This window comes from Protopterus annectens, chromosome 16.part0 (genome assembly GCF_019279795.1).
Source record: "Protopterus annectens isolate FY-2018-M chromosome 16.part0, PAN1.0, whole genome shotgun sequence".
NCBI lineage: Eukaryota > Metazoa > Chordata > Ceratodontiformes > Protopteridae > Protopterus > Protopterus annectens.
This window is the reverse complement of record NC_056750.1, coordinates 456,594,403-456,614,312: the sequence shown is the minus strand read 5'-3', so window position 1 is coordinate 456,614,312 and position 19,910 is coordinate 456,594,403. Positions and strand designations below refer to the sequence as shown.

The 19,910-nt window shown below is 43.4% G+C and overlaps 1 protein-coding gene and 1 long non-coding RNA gene across 3 annotated transcripts in view; one reads left to right on the top strand and one right to left on the bottom strand.

The window, feature by feature from the left end:
* Positions 1–18,987, bottom strand: part of LOC122790461 — a 496,227-nt gene extending 477,240 nt beyond the window's left edge. For both annotated transcript variants that reach the window (XR_006363022.1, XR_006363023.1), the window contains exon 1: positions 18,899–18,987. This is a non-coding gene — a long non-coding RNA (uncharacterized LOC122790461). The remainder of the gene's footprint in view (positions 1–18,898) is intronic.
* Positions 18,988–19,019: 32 nt separating this feature from the next.
* RAB14 (RAB14, member RAS oncogene family) overlaps positions 19,020–19,910 on the top strand; it is a gene marked incomplete in the record, with an annotated part of 850,204 nt that continues 849,313 nt past the window's right edge. The window contains 1 exon segment of the mRNA XM_044058006.1: positions 19,020–19,182.

Below are 19,910 nucleotides of genomic sequence, written 5' to 3'. Positions count from 1 at the left end.
GCATGCAACACAAAAATTGGAACTAGACAATTAACAAAAAGGTGTTACACATAAAAGGTGGGAATAATAACATTTTAATACAATGATGCTTTCTGTAATATCTTTAAATGTAAATGGTCTCACAGATAATAAAAAAGAGCAGTGAGCTATATTAAAATATGTAGAGTGCAAACAGCTATGTTACAGGAGACACACTTAGAAAGAACTGAACATGTGAATTTGATAAAGAAAGGTTTTCAGGATGGTTATTCAGTGGAATACCTGGGACAAAGGAAAAGACAAGTAATTATATTAATTGCAAGAGAAGCTCCAATAGTGACAGAAAAAGATAAAAAGATAATGATGGCAGATTTGTAGTGTTAAGGGGCTACTGGCAAGAGAGGAGGATTACAAGGGCATGTATTTATATTCCACCTAAAACTGCTATAGTGGAGCTTAAGACAATTCTGGGAGAAATAATCAGTTTTTAGCAAGGAATATTACTTATAGATGGGGACTGGAATTTGATTTGCAGCAGTGAAAATATGCCGGGGGGGGGGGGCAGAACAGAAAATATAACGAAGCAGGATAGATTTTTGAAGAAATTTATGAAAATATTTGGCATGGAAGATATGAATTCAGTAACAGGAGTTCTGAGTGAATGTACACATTATTCCCCAAGATATAAAAACTGGGCTAGGCTAAACAGAATTTACATTTCACAGGAACATGTGCAGTCTTGATACTTCACCCAATAACTATTTCAGATCATGCACCAATAACAGCTAAAATAAAAGCACAAGATAATGAAATAAAAATGAGACACATGTGCTTTCACACCTATCTGTTGAAGAGAGGGGAATTTAAGGAATTGGTAATGGTGATTAATCAGGGGCTGTTAGAGAGGATAGACATTTCTTCTGAAAATATAGCTAGGGAGTGGGATAAAAGTAAGGTGAAGTTTAAAAATAGGGTGGAAATAAAAGAAAGGGAGCTATGGTTAAGAAGTAACAAATTATTTAGTGGGATTGACAACTGCTAAAGTATTGAAGGACAAGGGGAATCTCACAGAACAAAAAGAGGGTCAAATGCAGAATGCTAGACAGAAAATAAGGGATTACCTCAATAATGTGCACAAGTTTACAAAGGATGCTGTTAAGCTGCACAGAGCTACACGGTTAAGGCTCTTAGACATAATACAAACAGAAAGATACAATTCAAAGTGGAAAGGGATGATGGTGAAGTAGGGGTGGTGTAGTTCAAGAAATAAGGAAAAAAGTAGGATTTTGGATGCAGATCCTTAAGGAGAAAGCCAACAGTCATACAGAATATTATATTCATAAAGTAGCAGACAGTATACTAAGAACTAAGCCAACATGGTAATGCAGAAAGGAGATTCTGCTGAGAGGGATGACTGTAATGAGGGTTACACAGAATAGGCAAGAGGGGGTCTGGAATTTCTTGGAGGAAGCTGGCAAATGAACCAAGGTACTGGGAACAAATAATTAGACAGTGAAAATTAATAGAATTGGAAGAGGCCAAGAAGACATTTGGACTGCAGGTTAGATATTGCCGTCCATATTAGGGACTGATATCAGAATATAGTCAAAGAGAAGGAGATAGGGGTATCCTAAATAAAAGACCTGTACTGGGGGACATTTTGCTTGAATCTAGAACAGAAACTGCTGTTAGAAAATGAATAATTAGTAGGCATATAAAATATTGCACAATAACTGTTGGAATCAATCAAAGGAAGTCAGAAAAGATTTGGAAAAGAGATTAGACAAGCAATTCACAAAAACAATGGGAGGATATATGTATGGCTCCCAAATATGCAACAAAATCTTAAAAGATTTAGGATTTTCTCTGGAAGTCTTTGCATATATACTTTTATACCACAAGCAGACTCCAAATATTTTTTCTTAGGTAGTTGGCAAATGTTGGAGGTGTAAAGGGGAAGAGTTATCTGTGAGCATATGTTCAGAGTGTAATGAGCTGGTAGGCTTTAAAAATTTCCAGCACAGTACTCTGTCAGGAACACTGAATGAACAAATTGATTGAACTTAGGAAATTATTTATTTATTTTTTTTAGCTTGGATACACGATCTGAATTGCTTAGAGATAGTAAGGCCTTGTTACATTTAATTCTGGTGGCTACTTAAAAAAAAAAACAATTACTAGACAATGGAAATCAAAGTCTAAACCAACCATATTTGAAGCAGTGAATATTGCAACAGAAATAAAAGACCAGGAAGTGGGATCTTTAGAAAAGGGCAAGAGTAAATTATATAGAAAAAATAGAATTTGTGGGAAGAATACAAGCAGAAAAATGTTCGGAGGAGGAATAAGGTTTAAGACAAGGTGGAAATTGAATAATTTATGTGATGTTGGATTGGTTATATTGTATAGAACAACATATGTGATGTACAATGTTTGTAAATTTCAACTTGTTAATATGGTTTGATTACTTTTATAGAAATGTAAGTTTGACTGCGTCACAAGTGATAATTCAGTAAGTGTTTTTTAAAACATAACTTTCTACAGAATTATAGAAACAACAATATCCAAAAAGATAGGAGTGTACACAGGTTCATAGGTTCATACTAGGCTATCTGCCCTGGGGCATTTATAAGCCTAGCCCGATTGTGTTTGGCTTACGCCACCCCTTGATTTGAGTATACTGTGCCCTTTTTAAAGTTTAGTTTACTGTGCCTCTGTCTAATAGTGACACGGAAGTAGTCCCCGGGACAAACCTACGATCCCCCATCCACTCATCAAGATTCTTCTTGAAGAGAGTCAGTGAGGTGCTCTGCCTAACATGAATTGGAATTCTATTCCAGAGTGACGGGAGCCTCTGGGTTATGAATCTGTCCCTCCAGCATGTTCTATTTATTTCTGTGCTGAGGTTCAAGTCCCTCGAGCGCGTGGCTCTAAGGGATTTAGATTTACTGAGGTGGAGCATGTCCATTAATTCTGGGTTAGACATAGCTTTATATGTCAGGCATAGATCGCCTCGAAGTAGGCGGTATGCAACTGAGTAGAGCTGGAGTTTTTTTAACCAAGCAGCATATGGCATCTGTTTGAGTCCCTTGATCCTCCTGGTGAGGTACTTTGGGGGTCTTTCTAATTGCTGCAGGTGTCGGGTAAGGTACATCCCAAAGGGGGCATTGTATTCTATGATGGGCCTGATGAGGGATGAATAAAGGGGCACGATTACCTCTCTTGATCATGATGTGAATCCTTTCATGATGAGGTGGGCTATGTAGAAGGTCTTTCTAACCACTTTGGCAATGTGGTTGTCAAAGGAGAGATTGCTATCAACTTGGGTCCCCAGATCCCTAATTACTTTCTCTGTACTTAATGGGTTACCACCTATGTGGTAATTTGTGGGCACATTGTTTTTGCAAAAGGGTATGACTATACACTTTTTGGCATTTAGCTTTAGACCATGGCTCTGGCACCAGTTATCCGTCTCTGCGAGACCTTTTCGAAGGATGTTTGTGTCAGCTGGAGAGTCGATTATGGCGCCTAGTTTGCAGTCATCTGCGAACTTGGTGAGCCATAGTTCTCCCACGTTGGCCTGTACCTCAGAAAAGTAAATACCGAACAAGAGAGGTCCCAGGACAGAACCTTGTGGGAAGCCACTTGTGACCAGTTTCGAGTCTGACATGGCTCCAGCAACTCTGACTCTGTGGGTTCTGTCTTTGAGCCAGTTTGCGACCCATCTTGTGACATAGGGGTTATATTTAGGCTGGATAGCTTATCTATGATGCCCAAGTGGGGTACTGTGTCAAATGCCTTTGAAAGGTCCAGATAGGCTGTGTGGACTACCTTCCCTTCATCTATGGCCTTGGTGACTGTTTCAAAGAAGTCGTCCAGGTTCAAAAGGCAGGATCTGCCCTTGACAAAGCCAAATTGGGTAGGATCTAGTGTCTGTAGGTCCCCAATGTCTTTGTTTATGAGTTCCATGATGATCCTCTCCATAGCCTTGCAGACTAGGCTAGTCAGGCTTATGGGGCGATAGTTTCCAGGGTCAGCAGAGGCGCCACCTTTGTGGAGTGGGACCACTGTTGCTGTACGCCATTCTTTGGGCACATATCCTGTAGTGAGGCTGAGATTGTACAGCAGTTTTACTTGAGGGATTAGTTCTTCTTGGAGTTCATGTAGGACGCAACCCGGGACGCCATCTGGTCCCATGGAAGCAGTGTTTTTTGCTTTGGAGAGGGCGGCCTTCACCTGAGCATCAGAGATGTTTGGGAGGCTGCACTCTGCCGGGATAGATACTTGCTCTTTTGGGGGGGGGGGGAGAAGTTTGCACTGAACCTGTCTGCCAGGATATTGGCGATGTAACAAGTCTGGGAGTTGCATCCCAGGTTCCTAACATAACTGAAAAAAGCCTTACGATTGTCTTTAGTGTCCTGTGCAATTTTTCTCTCGAAGCTGGCCTTGGAGGATTTTTTGAGGGATGGTAATTTTTTGCTAGTACTGATCAGAGATGCCTTCCCTTTTAGGGATTTTGCTCTCATGTAGTAGCTTCCTCCTTCTGTTGTACAGTTTATTTATGGCTGGGGTCCACCAGACTGGACGCCTGCCTTTGGATGATTGGGCCTTGATTTCGTTTGGGATAGCATGATCCATGCACTCCTGGAGATGTCCGTAGAATGCATTTATATAGGATTCTGCTGTTTGGGCCATAGTTTCCACTGGCTCTGGGGCCTTGAAGGATTCCACTTCAGTTTTGAGAAGTGTGAAATTCGCTTTTGAGAAGTTTTTCACTGTGGTTTTCTGGGCTGGGGGTGGGGTCGGGATGTGGATATCCAGTAAAATTAATTTACGGTCTGATCTTACCAATGAGGGATATACTTCTGGTATGGAGCATAGAGTCCCCATGTTGGTAATGATCAGGTCTAGTATGCTTTCCCCTCTCGTGGGAGTGGTGACTAGTTGTTCCATAGCATTTGAGTTTATAAATTCCAGGAACCTTTGGGCTAAGGTGCTGGGGCTTGAGTAATGCTCTCAGTCTATGTTTGGGTAGTTGAAGTCGCCCAATATAATGGTGTTTGGAGAGATCTTCATGTTCTCCAATGTTTTCAGGAAAGCCGAATGGGATTCCTGACTTTGAAAGGGTGGTCTGTAGGATGCTACAAACTGAAAAGCAGTCTGTTGCACGTGGATGGTCTACGATACTTCGTGCAATGCCACTAACCTGGAGGTGTGGATATCCTTGATAAATATGGAAACTCCCCCTCCTTTTGTGGTTCGGTCCGGGTTTTGGGGCCGAAAAGCATGATATGAGGTATAACCTGGTAGTGCTGGGGTGCTCTCTGGAGCCTTGAACCAGGTTTCTGTCACTGCACAGATATCAATGTTCTCCATACTGAGGAGAGCTTCAAGTGCATGCATCTTGAGGTTAAGACTTCTGGCGTTTAGCAGCATTACCCTTAGTTTCTTGTTCCTTGTGCTGTCTATGGAGGTGGGTTTGACTTTTGAGCCTTGCCTAAAAAAGGCACTATGGGGTGGCAAGAGCCTTTGCCAATATCCGAAAGCCCAGGGGTGACAGGTGCAAGCCGTCCCTAGCGAAGCAACGTGGCTTGTCGAGCATGTCATCCCAGGCTGACAGACACTGGATCCCCTTTGAATGACACCAAAATTTTAGCCAATTGTTAAAATCGATCATTTTGTCTTTATACTGTGGCATCATTCTAGGTGAGGGTAAGATGCTGCTCAAGGTCAGGGTCATACCAGCCTGGGCTACATGATCAGAGAGCTCCTCTATGTCTCTTTTCATGTAGTCGAGGGAGGTATGTCTCAGGTCATTCACGCCAGCATGTACAATGACCGAGTCATATTTGTATTTGCTTTGGAGTGACCTGAGTGCTTGCGTTATGTGGTGGATCCTAGCGCCCGACAGGCAGCTCACTGTGACCTTCTCTTTATTCAGCCTGGTGAGCGGGACGTCAGTGTGTCTGACAACAGAGTCACCTATTACAAGAGTATCAGGTGTGTTATTCAGCCTTAACGGCTGTGTCTGCTTGGCACACTGACTTTGTGTGCTATGTGTTGTATGTGTTTTGTTTTGGGGTAGCGTTTGCTTGGATGTCTGCTTTGGAGGTCTCTGTTGCTTAGGTAGATTTTTATTTAGAGCCTCCGAGTATGTTTTTGTGTTTTTATGTGTTTGGTTCGCTGTTGTGGTGGGACTATGTGATACTGGAATTGTGTTGTGTGAGGTTACCTTCTCCTCCTGACTGGTTACACCAGTTTTGAGATGAGAGAGCTCAGCCTCCAGTTTGGCTATATGGTTGCATCTCTCACATATATTTGAACCTGTTTGGAGGAGGAGAGGGTTGTCCGTGTACATGAGACAGACAGTTGTAACATTGCCTCAAAATTCCCAGATTCACCAGCTGGACTGGAGAGGAAGCCACAGACTGACCTTTGGACATGCTAGAGTAACATAGAGAACTGAATTAAAATGGACCAATAGGGGACAAGGTCATCATAGAGAGTATAAGAGTAAGTAGTACTTACGGTTTATTAGTGCTAACTTGTAGAATTACTTATTTGGACCAGTGAGGGGCCTTAGAATAAGAATATGGTGTTTAATTTGAGAGATAGAGCAGTTCTAAGGGAAAAAGGGAAGAGCAGACTTTGTGGAGCCAGGAATAGTTTAAACCCAAAAACGCACAAAACAGGGTTTTAAGAGAGGGAGATCAAGGAGTTAGGAAATGTCCCAAAATGGCCAATAAAACTACAGTTTCAAGGCAGTAACCACTCCCACAGGGGCAGGCAGGCTGCTCAATGTTTATCACTGCCACTGATGAACACAGAGACTTCCCTTTAGCCCAAGCAAACAATGGCCTCCAAGAAAATTACAAACAGTTCAGAATAGCAAATCTGTAACCGAACTTTTTTTAAATCTCAGAATAGTGGGAAAAAAGCAAGATTTTTTTTTTTGTTTTGTTTTGTTTTTTTTAAGGAAAGCAGAGGTTCACAAGTATCAACAAGTTAGAACAGTGCAGTAAATGACCCCACACTTGAGTGCTAGGCCAGAGACAAATAAAATGCAAGTTTTAAGAAAAAAAACGATTTTAAAAATAAGTGCAGGCAGGAAATTCAGTAATCAGCTCTAGGTTGTGTTCTAAATACAGTTACCAACACAGAAATCAAGTTTAACAAGCCAAAAAATGCACAAAAGTAGGCAGTAATGCAGAAAAACTTAACAAATAATCTGAAGCAAAATACTTAAAATCTCAAAAGTGGCTCCTTTCTTCTCTCAGCGTTTTCTCCTCTTGGTGGGTGCTTCACCAGCAGCCAACAAGTCCAAAAAGATGCCAAAACCACGAGGCAATCGGGTTTTAAGAGAGGGAGATCAAGGAGTTAGGAATTGACCCAAAATGGCCAATAAAAAAAGAAGTTGTGTACTCACCATAACGTTCCAGCTGAGTAGGTACTTCATTTGTCTGCAACCTGTGGGTATCAGATCCGACCTCGGATCCGAGCCGGCAGCTTTCCAAGCTCCAAGATCCAAGCTCCTAGCTCCTCCCCTACCCATAATCCCCTGCTACCAACCATATTACCTCAGATCGTTTTTTTTTTTGCCAACCTGATAACACAAAAATCAACTCTAAAGGTGACTGGAAAATCCCGAAAGGTTCGGGGGATGGCAGGGGGGTCGGTTGCAGACAAATGAAGTACCTACTCAGATGGAACGTTATGGTGAGCACATAACTTCTTTATCTGAAGTAGTTACTTCATTTGCTCTGCAACCTGTGGGACAGAGTCCCCAGCTACCTTATAAGAACCTGGGTGGTCCTTACGGAAGGATATTCCGAAGCACGTATGAGAAGAGGACCAAGTAGCTGCTGAACATATGTCGTCCACTGGAACCCTAGACCAAAAAGCTGTTGAGGTGGCTACAGATCTTGTAGAATGAGCACGGATACCAACCAAGGCTGGCTTGCCAGACGATATGTATCCCTGAATAATACACTGACAGATCCAATTTTCTACAGTCACTTTGGAAATGGCTTTGCCCATGGCTGATTTTGCATAAGAGACAAACAACTGGTCCGACTTGCGAAACTCTCTAGTCCTGTGCAAGTAGAAACGCAGCTGTCTGTGCACATCCAATTTGTGCAATGTGTATTCTCCTTTGTTCTGAAATTTTGGAAAAATCACTGGTATATTTATCGATTGGTTTATATTTGCTTCCGAAGCAACCTTAGGCAAGAAAGACGGGTTAGTCCTGAGGGACACTCTATCTTTGTGAAAGATAAGGTAAGGAGGTTTCATACACAAAGCTTGCAGTTCTGAAACCCTTTTGGCCGAAGTAATAGCCACTAAGAAGGCTGTTTTCCATGACAAGAACTTCAACGGAACCGAGGCCACGGGTTCAAAAGGTGGACTTGTCAAGGCTTGCAAGACTAGAGTGAAATCCCATGGGGGAACCACAGACTTTACAGGTGGTTTAAAAGAAAGATGCCTCTTAAGAAGGTTTTGCACAACTTTGTAGATGCTAAGGAACCTATGCCGTCACCCACATGAAAATGGGAGATGACCGCCAATTGCACCTTAACCATAGAAGCACTTGCTCCCTACTGAAAAATCAACGAGAGGAAGTCCAGAATGGTTGGAATAGGGACAGTAAATGGGTCCAAGCCCTTGTCTTTGGCTCAAATGGAAAAACGTTTCCATTTACTGTTGTAAAGTTTTCTGGTAGATGGCTTATGAGCCGCAACCAGAATGGCCTTAACGGGAGATGAGATACCTGGAGTCCTAGCCATTATTGGAACTGGATCAGCCAAGCTGCAAGCTTGAGGTTGACCAGGTTTGGGGTTGGGCAACCCGCAGGATGCGAGATCATGGATTCTGGATCCCAGTCCAGACCTGGAGGAGCCACACTGTGAGACCGCAGAAAAGGGAACCAGATCTGTCGAGGCCAGAATGGGGCTATGAGGATAACTCTGCTCCCCAACCGACAGGCTTTCTGAATGAATTTCATCATGAGCGGGAGGGGGGGATAAGCATAAAGGAGGCCGGGAGGCCAAGCATGGACTACAGCATCTCTGGGGGTCTCCCCTCTGGGGGGAATTATTGCGAAGTACTCACTGCATTTTGTGTTTAAAGGAGAAGCAAAAAGATTGCAGCAAGGCCGACCCCATTTGTGGAAGATCTGCTTCGCAACAGATGGATTCAGAGACCACTCGTACGGAGTGAGAAGCACCCGACTTAGCTTGTCCGCTAATATGTTGTACCGTCCCGGAATGTGCATTGCTACCAGAAAGCGGTTGGTGGAGATCGCCCATTCCCAAACTCTCATGGCCTCTCGACACAGGGGATAAGATCTGGTTCCACCCTGTTTGTTTATATACCAGACTACTGACATGTTGTCTGTCTGGATCACAATAGTCCCCAGGGGAAGAAGGTCGTGGAGAGCTTGCAACGCCAAAAGAACCGCCCTCATCTCTAGGACACTGATATGCAATGCGGTCTCTAGGGAAGTCCACATGCCTTGAACGGATCTGCTTGAACAATGCCCCCCCCCCACCCGAGGCGAGAAGCGTCTGTGGTCAACGTGGCTTCAACTGGGGGAATCACAAAAGGCCTCCCTTCTCTGAGTTCCCACGAATGTAACCACCAAAGAAGGGAGTCCCTGCAAACTCTGCTCAGCGGTATCGGCGTGTTCAAGGGGTGGAACAAGACGGACCACTGGACTTGAAGGGTCCATTGTAATATTCGCATTTGCAGACTGGCATGGAGGGAGAACCGATCGCTGCTGACACAGACCCCAGTGCCCTCAGGACTAACTCCGATGGAGGAGCAGGACTCCGAAGATGGGCTAACACCTGATACGACAAGCTGTTCAGTCTGACTGACATTAGAGTAGCTCGGGAGATTCGAGTATACAACCTGGCCCCTATGAATTCCAGGGCTTGAGTGGGGCACAGGCAGGACTTCTGCCGGTTCACTGAAATGCCTAGGTTGTGGGCTAGAGTCAGTGTGTAATCTCTCGCCACACAGAGCTGATGCCTGTTGGTCACGGTAAGGAGCCAGTCGTCTAGGTACGGGAAGACCTGAATGCCATGAAGTCTCAGGTGGGCTGCAACCACTGCCATGACCTTGGTGAACACTCTGGGGGCTGAGGTGAGGCCGAATGGAAGAACCCTGAATTGATAATGACTGGCTCCGAGCCGGAAGCGGAGAAACCTCCTGGATCGTCTGTCCATCAAGATGTGGTAGTACGCATCCTTGAGGTCTATGGAGCACATCTAGTCGTTCTCCCGCAGAAGGGGAGAATTGATTGGAGAGTGACCATCTGGAACTTTTCCTTGGGTATGAACAGGTTCAGAGCGGAAAGGTCTAAGATGGGTCTGAGGTCCCCGGTTTTCTTTGGCACCAAAAAGAACCTTGAGTAATAACCCAATCCGGACTGATCTGGGGGGACGGGCTGGATGGCTCTTTTTCTTAGCAGCTTCAAAATCTCTGAAGCCGCTGCCTCCCTCTGATCGGGTGGGACATTGGGGAGGCTTCTGGTTTTGGGGGGAAGAATTAGGAATGGAATGGAATAACCTCTGGATATGATACGGTGCACCCATCGGTCCGTTGTAAGGGACTCCCAGTTTGACAGGTGCTTTGTCAACCGCCCCCCGACTGCCTCCAGAGAGGGACAGTCGGGCAAGCCATCAGGGCTGTTGCACGGGTCTGTCTGAGAAAGGTTCTCTAGACCCGAAATTACATGACCCCCCTCTGCCTCTGGGCTGGCGTCCACCTTGTCCTCCTCTGCCTCTAGAGGACGAGTGGTCCGCAGCTGGATGGGATTGCTGAGACTTGCAGAACCACAGCTTCTTTTGTCCCCTCTGATTCCTGGAGAAGGATCTTTGGGGACTAGAGAAGCGGACTCCGACGGCAGACAGCGTCTTCCAGTCCTCTTCGCTTTGGACCAGCGTATCGCGAACGGTCTTGCCGAAAGGAGCAGAACCGTCAAAGGGGGCATTCACGAAGGACGCCTTGAAGGGATCCGCAAAGACGGAGCCAGGCGTGACGTCGTAAGATGATCCCTGCTCCGCTAGCTCTAGCGGCTCCCTCCGTAGCATGAGAGAGGAGCCGCATAGATGTATTACAGATGGATTTCAGAGTGGCCATTCGCGTCACAAACACATTCTTGTCTCCGACCGACATGGACTCTGGGGGGGCTGCAGCGTATTCCTTGATCAAGTCTCGCTGTAGCCTGATGGTATGTGCCCTATAGTTCAGCACCCTTATGGAAAAGGTCACTGAAGCAAACATCCGCTTCCCAATCCGGTCCAACGCTCGAGATTCTTTATCTGGCGGGTGGAACAAAGAACTCTCCTGAGCGAGTTCTTTCTTGGTGGCCGCCGCCACCAACATGGCATCAACAGGGGTTCCTTTGGCGCATGACTGTCTATCTGTGGGGGGACTTAGTACTTTATCGGGATGCCTAGGGATTGGCTCCACGGTGTCGGGCTCCTTCCACGCCCTGGTGGTAATTAAGTCCACCAGGGGGTCGGCCGGAGGGGACACCCAGGAGGTAGATGGGCCTGCCTCAAATGCCTCCAGGAACACGGATTCATCAAGGGAAAGTTTTTGGGCAGACCACCCCCCTCTAATACGCAACATTTCCATGATGTCTCCAAAGGAGACATCTTCAGGGGGTGACCTTGGGGAACCCTCCCTATCATCTAAGTCCGTGTCGGTGGTAACAGACTCGGGGGAGTCCAGGTGCCTCCTTTTACACCGACGTTTCCGAGGAACCTCCTCGGTGTGGCTATCCGAAGAGGGCTCGTCCACTGATTGTTGTTCCTCCGTGGGAACTAGCTGGAGGGCTTGGGCAGGCTGTCCCGATGGTCGGATGATGGAAGACAGACCCTCATACATTGGGGGTACGGGTGGATCCGAAGCCTGAACCGGGGATCTAGAGGACCTCAACAGTACCCTCTCCACTACCTCAAAAGCCGAAGGAGAACCGCCCTTGCCAGCCTCTGAGAGCAATCTCCTCGGCTCCGAGGAAGGGATCGGGGTCGGAGCCGATGCGGTTGGCGCCAAGAGAGAGGTGCGCTCCGAAGCCAACAGCTCCGAAGACACAACTCCCTCGGATCCGACGCTCAGCCCTCGGCCCCGAGAGCTCGGATCCGACAAGCTCGAGGGCATAGTCGGCGAACAGACCAGCACTATTGGCGCCGACAAATCCCTGGGTCCGAAGGAGCCCGGATCCGATGACTCCGAGATCCGAAAACGAGTCGGAGAAGGAGTGATCGGGGCAAACATGGGGGCCGCACTCCCCCCCAGAGGGGGGGAGGCAAGAGTACCCCCATCTGCATTTGGGTCTGCAAAAACCAACGCATCATCCGATCCATATCCGCTTTGGAGAAGCTTCGCGTTGACCTGGAAAAGGTAGTTGAGGCGGGCCGGGAGGGCAGCCTCGACGACCACGAGGGAGACCGATCCTCCTCCTCCGGCTCCGGTGAGAAACTATGCGAACGGAGCCGAGAGGAGGGGGATCCAGAGACCCTCGAAGGAGACTTAGCTGCTTTAGCTGGCGGAGCCGAGGGTTGAGATTCAGCCCGCCTTTTATGGGATCTATGTCCTTCCTTATCCTTGTGCCTCTTCTCTCTAGCAGAAGAGGCACTAGTTTCCTTAGAGCTCAAACCCGAAGAGGGAGGTTGAGTCCCGGGTTGAGCTAAGGGAACAGAAGGTGCCGGGGCTGCCGAGGCAGCCGGAGCCCGAACGGAAGAGGAAGAAGAAGCAGACTCCTGGGGGAGCTTTCCCGCCAGGATCAGTTTGTTCTTCCTATCCCAAAGTGCCCGGGGGTTAAAGGCCGCACAGATCTGGCAGGCCTCTGATAGATGGGCTACCCCCAGACACAAAATGCACTGAGTGTGGCCATCAGCTGGGGAAAGCTTGTGGCCACACTCAGTACATTTAGAAAAAACGGCCTTAGGCCCTTCCGACATCCTAGCACTCACACACACACACAAACGCTAAGGGGGGAGGGGGAGTGAATAAAGAAAAAACTAACTAACTAACTTTAAAAAATTAAACTAGCACAAAAGGGAATCGAAAAAGGGGCTAAGACCACACACACAAGATTATAAATTTCAGAAAAAAGGTTATAAACCACCAACAATCTCACCCAACCTGGAGCTCTTCAAAGGGAAATCTTCTTCAGCTGCGGCAAAAAACGATCTGAGGTAATATGGTTGGTAGCAGGGGATTATGGGTAGGGGGGAGGAGCTCAGAGCTTGGAAAGCTGCCGGCTCGGATCTGAGGTCGGATCCGATACCCACAGGTTGCAGAGCAAATGAAGTAACTACTTCAGATCTACAGTTTCAAGGCAGTAACCACTCCCACAGGGGCAGGCAGGCTGCTCAGTGTTTGTCACTGCCACTGATGAACACAGAGACTTTCATTTAGCCCAAGCAAACAATGGCCTCCAACCCAAGCAAACAATGGCCTCCAAGCATCTAGTGGGATTAGGTTCTTGATGTCGCATTTTTTATATATGTTTTATTTTTGCTGTTTAGTTTTACTTTATTTTTTAACTTGGTTATTTTCCATATTAGTTCTCTTTCCAGGGACATGACAAAACTATAGAGCTTAATAAGATATATGAAAAAACAATGCATGCATGGATGACAGGGCAATGAAGGAAATTTGTATTTGTTCTAGTGTAGAAATGAACAATCATTACAACATTTATTTGGATGGGGTAGTATCTATCTATATCTGTTTAAAAACAGAGGTAGAGAAGCAATGGAAGACTTGTTAGTGTCAGTTTTGCCCTGGATGCCTGAAACTATAAATGATGACATTAATGTGGCTAAGGGCTGACACAGGAAAAAAGACACTATGCATGAGGATTGCCCAGAAAAATGTAAATGGCTATGGGGAATTACAATATTTATTTATTTACTGACATTTGAATACCAGGAAGTTCTGACTGGGTAGGAAACCATTTTCAGCACAGGCCTGGGGAGAAAAGCTCCAAAGTATTACAAAACATTACAGTCTTTAAAAATAATACAAAAAATACAATTTAAATAATTATACCTAACTGGACAGAATATGAAAACATTGGTTAAGAACAGATACAAGTTATGCAACAAATAATTTAATAGTTAGAAAAATAGTAGGCAGTTTACAGTGAAATTTAAGATAAGTCAGTATAATACAAATGGGAATTGCAATACAAAGTGAGAGAAAAGCAGCTAAGTGAATCAATACAAAGAAAATTATTTTAACCCCCCCCCCAAAAAAAAAAAACAGAATAAAGCCATGCTTTTTGTGTCTCATTAAAAACTTAAACCCTCTTTTATCAAGCTTCACTATCCTTGCACATGGTAATCCTACTGAAATTACCTCTGCATTCAAATATCAGGGTCTATGGCTTGATCAAAATCTAAACTTCCAGCCACACAATGACAAGACTAAACTTAAAATACAAGAAACTTTATCACCAGTCTCACATTTCTTATCTCATTTAAGAAGATAATCTACAGGAAAAAAGGAATATTAATGGCTTGATTAGAATGTGACCTTCCACTTATATCCTCTTCTTCAAAGAAAAAACATTCTTCCTTACATATCATAGATAACACAATTTGTCATTTTATCTCCCTTAGTTCTAGTAATGAACACCCCTGCTCTGTATTTTGAAAAGCCAATTTGCTGCCAATCAAAGAACCAAATTACTTCTGTGTACCCTTTTTTTTCAAAGTACTAAATCTGAACGCTTAATTTTAAAGATGGCAGAACACTATTAAAAAATAATAGTGATATGAAATCTCAATAAAACCTAACTTCCTCACTTCATTCTATGCTCCCCTGAAAGAAGTGCAGTACTCACTGCTTTTACATTCTAGGTCTTACATTATTAGTGTAGTCCAACTTACGATTCTACTACTTTGCTTGTTTCAGAAGAAACTACAAAAAAGTCTCTTGCTAAAATGCCAATGCTTTTCTGAAATCCCCCTACTTTTGTACTTAAAACTCCACCCTTTCCATACTTACTCCTTCTGCCATAATTCATTTATGACATTTTCACTTTACTTAGATGTTACATGACAGTGGATCTTCACTCTGTTTTTCTGCAAGCTTTACATATTTTACTATTCTTATTCCCTTTTTTCTTTCTCATCTCATTTCTTATCTATTGTCTTTTTCTTCCTAGCTTACTATTTCTTTAAACTCCCTTACTTGCTTTCCTTTCCGTTATTTTATTTATTCTTTGATAATAATTTGCACGTGTATCAAGTTATACTATATTTATTTATTACTTGTGTCATACCTCTCAACCTCTTACAGCGAGAAATCTGGACAAGTTTTATTTTATTTGACATTTATTAACCGGGTTAGTCCGGCTGGGCTAAAAGCCCATTTTCAGTGGAGACCCAAGGAGAAAAGCTCCGATAGAGACACTTTACAGTAAACAATTATTGCAAGTACTTTTTACATAAATTCCAGAGATACAGAGAATTATAATATACAAGTTCAAGAAATACACAAATAAGTATAGTATAGTAGCATGAAATAATAAAAAACAAAATAGCAACTTTTTTTTTGTTATTGCATAGGCAAGAGGAGTTTGTAGATGGCCAATAGTATACACCAATGTATATGTGATATAGCAGTATATCCTAAGGATTTGTACTCAGAGAGGGACTAGAGTTCATGGGAGAAAAAGAAAAAAATAGGAAGTAATTATAGACGTTCTGTGAAGAAAAGGATAAAAGGCTTGTAGTGGTATAGTGGATCAGGTAGGGGTATGACAGGGACAAGTCTTAGTGTTAAGTAAGTGAAGTTTTAGTTCCTTTTTGAAGTGTTTAGGGTGAGGAATAGATTGTATGTGGACATTGAGTTTGTTCCACGCTTGGGCTATAGTGATTTGTAGAGTCATTTACTGATGGTTTTGTTGGGTTGGTAGATACCCAGAAGTAATTGGTTGGAGATGAGGAGAGTACGTGTAGAGGTATAAGAGGATATCAAAGAGGAGAGGGCTGGGAGGTGGATGGTTTATATATTATTCCATGTGTGATTTGTAACTGTGTAAGTAAGAGTTGTTGAGGGAATTCTGGCCATGTGAGGGTTAAGTGCAAAGCAGTGGTGAGAGTTGGTCGCAATTCTAGCTACACTGTGGTAGGTTTGTTGAAGTTTGGACATGGTTTTAGCTTGTATGTTAATAAAGACTGATGCAGCATAGAGGAGGGAGGGGATGAGAAAAGCCTGAGCCAGGGAGAGTCTGGAATTGGAAGTTAGAAATTTTCTATTACAGTAGAGACGACCTAGTTTTTGGTGTTTTTTTTATATTTTGCAGGATATGCAAGTAAAATTTGAGTTCATCGTCTATGATGGTACCTAGGAACTTGGTGTGGGGTTCAGGTTCTATGATGGTCTTATTGGAGGATGTGATGACAAAGGTTGATTTATACTGAGAGAGACAGCGAGGAAGAAAAAGCAGCAATTAAGTTTTATTTGGGTTTAAGATAAGCTGGTTATCAGACAGCCATTTTCAGTGGATAGCAAGGCATCCCGAGTGTGTGTGCGGAGATCTGAGATGTTGTTGGAGATGGAGGTGAGAATTGAATTTTCAGCATATTGTATTAGGGAGGATAGTTTAAAAGATGTGTGAAGATCATTGGTGAAGATGTTAAACAGAAGGGGGCCAAGAATAAAGCCTTGGGGTAAACCAGATGTGATGGGAAGTGAGTGGGAGCAGGAAGACAACCATCTGACAGACTGTTGACTATTGGATAGGTAACTAGTGAACCACTGAAGTGAAGGAAGGGAGAGTTTGAGGTAAGCAAATTTCGCTAGAAAAATAGGGTGAAAGACAGTGTCAAAGACTTTGGAGAGGTCGAGGAAAAGATAGGATACGAGTTGGTTATCCCTGGCTTCTGCAACTTTGTGGGTAAAAGGGGGTGGTAGTTGTGCAATAGTATGATCGAAAACCATGTTGGGTGGGTGTGAGAAGATTTTCCTGAAGAAGAAAGTTTAATAACAGAGTATGAATACATTTTTAAAGTATTTTTGATAGTGGGGATAGAATGGCTATGGGTTTGTAGTTAGATGGGTATACAGAGTCCCCCCCCCTTTATGCAGAGGAATCGTGAAGGATTTCCAAATGTCAGGGACAGTAGCTTCTAGAATAGCTCTATTGATTAGTAGTGATACAAGGAAGGCTATGGATTCAGCAACTAGTTTGAGGAACAGAGGTGGGATATTGTCAGAGGAGGGAGAGCAGAGTTTGAGCAGAAGTGATTTGATGTAAGTGGCAGAGACAGGCTGAAAGGAAAAGAGTTTTTTTGTTGGTATGGTTGGAGGGGGTAGAAGAGGGTGTTAGTACTGAGGCAAGTATGTGTAAGTCTTTGGACGGTATCAATGAAGTGATTGTTGAGAAGGGTGGCAGTTTCCAGTGGAGTGTTATTTGGGAATGGGGAGGGAGTGGTAGGGCAATCAGGGTGAATAATTTTGTGAAGGATAATCCAGAATTTACATGGATTGGATTTAAAGTTTAGTTGGGGAGAACTGCAGTAGGATTTTTTTATCGTTGTTGATTTGTTTTTTGACAAGGTTCCCGAGTTCCCTGTAGGTTTGGAACAGGGGTGGAGCCTTGGATTTGGTCCAGGCTTTCCAAGCACAATCTCTTCTGTGCATAAGTGATCTAGTCTCTTCAGACAGTCGGGGGTGTAATTGGCTTTAATTCTAATTCTTCTGGAGGGGGCAAGGGAGTTGAGAATTTCTAAGAAAATGTGGTTACATTTTAGGACTGCTTAAGAAAGGACCAGTTGATGCTAGATAGTATGGAGTTAAATAAGTTGACATTAAAGTTAGATAGTTTACAGCAGTGTCTGTAGGAGTGTGTTTTAGGTAACTGAGTAGTTATCTTTGGATGGGGGGAGATGATCACTTAAGGTATCTGGTAAGGTACAGGGGGGTTGGTAGAGGTTGGGGAGCGTGAGAGGATCCAGTCAATAGTAAATTTGGAAGAAGAGGGTTTGTGCAAGTGGGTGGGAAATAATATCAATTGGTGGAATCCATGTAGGTTAATACATATTTGTGGAGAGTCTGTTGTTAGTTTAGTCCAATCAATGTTGACATTTCCAAGTATGAGGGTTTCATAAGATATATTTTGGGAAAACCAGGAAAGGATATTTTCAATAGTTGGGATATTATTGCCTGGGGGGAGGGAGATATAAATGGAGGCAATGGCAAATTTCTTGGGAGAATTCTGATGGCAATTAAGGATAATTAGTTCAGCCATGAATAAAAGTGGGACAAAGGCCCAAAAATATGGACATTTTTAAACACTGCTCTTACAAACTTAAGAAATTTGATAGAATACCATGTGTTGCACTAGCAGGAATTTTTCTGAATGGTATGAAGTCTGAAACTCAAAACGTCTGTCTTTGTTTTCTAACTTCAATCTTTAATAATTTGCCAGCAAAGCAAAATTTTATGAAAAACAGACCAAAAATATGAGGCAAAAATGTACATAGCTGAGAAGTGTGTCGTGTTACTGCATATTTCATTGTATTTCTTTGCGCCTGAACCTGAAAATGGTCCCTCTTGGATGAGTGTGCAAACCTTCTAACACATTCAAATAAATAAGAGAAAAAAACATTAAATCATTCTTGAAATCACGTACAAACACTTCTTGTTTAAAAACTCAGTGCAAATGTCTCACGAATATAACTTACAGTGGCAGAATTGTATCTGTCCACTGTTTAATTCTATACACTCTCACCAAAGGAACCCGGCGCAATGGGATGTTTTTATATTAAATTTTGTTACGCCATCGAGGATCTGCTTCCATACACTTTACATAAAAACAGTAACACACCTGAAAATTACGCCTACTACTGAAATGCATCTCTAATTCCATGTAACCTGAACTTCCACTTACTTTACATGAATGAGAATTAACATTTCAAAAGACCCTGCCCTTTGTCCTGCCCATCATGAGTATGACAGGAAACCCTGTTCAGGAGAAGTCGCCATCTTGGAACTCAGTTAGGTGCTGCACTTCCACTTGCTGGAGACGTAGATCCGGGCTTGCAGGCAGTCAAGCTGATTAACCGATGCACGAAAAACACTAAGTAGTTGTTGCTGGAAAGCGTCTTGTTTAATTCTCGCAGTAATTGACGTTTGAAGTAGCTATTTCCACAAGGAGCTGTTTTATCAGTTGAAGTAATGAATTCATTTTATTGTTGTTTTGTTGTAGAAAAACATGAAAATTGACAACACCCTCCTTACGAAGCAGCAGAACTGTACTTTTTAAAAGTCAGGGGGTGGGGGTACTTTTTACTCAGCTGTGATGAACTGTAAGCTGCATGTCATTGTGTTTTTTGCAGGGTGACATTTTCATGAATTGATTTATTGTGGTGTGCAATAAGCATTTGTAAAAATCCGGAAGAACAGCGTCTTGTGATTCCTTTTATTTTTGTAGGAAGTCAGGTAGCTTCGAGTTGACGGGAGTTTCAGGCCTCTGTATTGTATATTGAAAAAATAAAATATTTGATAGAATGAAGGGACTGATGACATCTCCAAAATAGCGAAGTAGAAAGCAGCAGTAGTGCTTTTTCTTTTATTGAAAACCGGTCGTCCTGTTTCCTGAATATCTCATTAAACTCACTGACGTTTCCAGTGTCATGTAGAAGAAATATCAGCTTCACCTCTTGTCGATTTCAACAGAAAGCTCTGTTTCCCTGTAAAATTCCTGTCTGGCAAATAGTTGTTAATAATATAGGTTACGCGTACCACCTTTATGTACTAGCAAGCATTGCCGGTCCCTGTTTGCCATATCTTTCATTAAGTTTCCACTTTTTGGTACGTATTTGTTATTTTGCATTATTGAATCATATTTGCTTCCTAAAACGTGTTTTACGTTACAGCTTTGCCTTTGATATTTAAGTCAG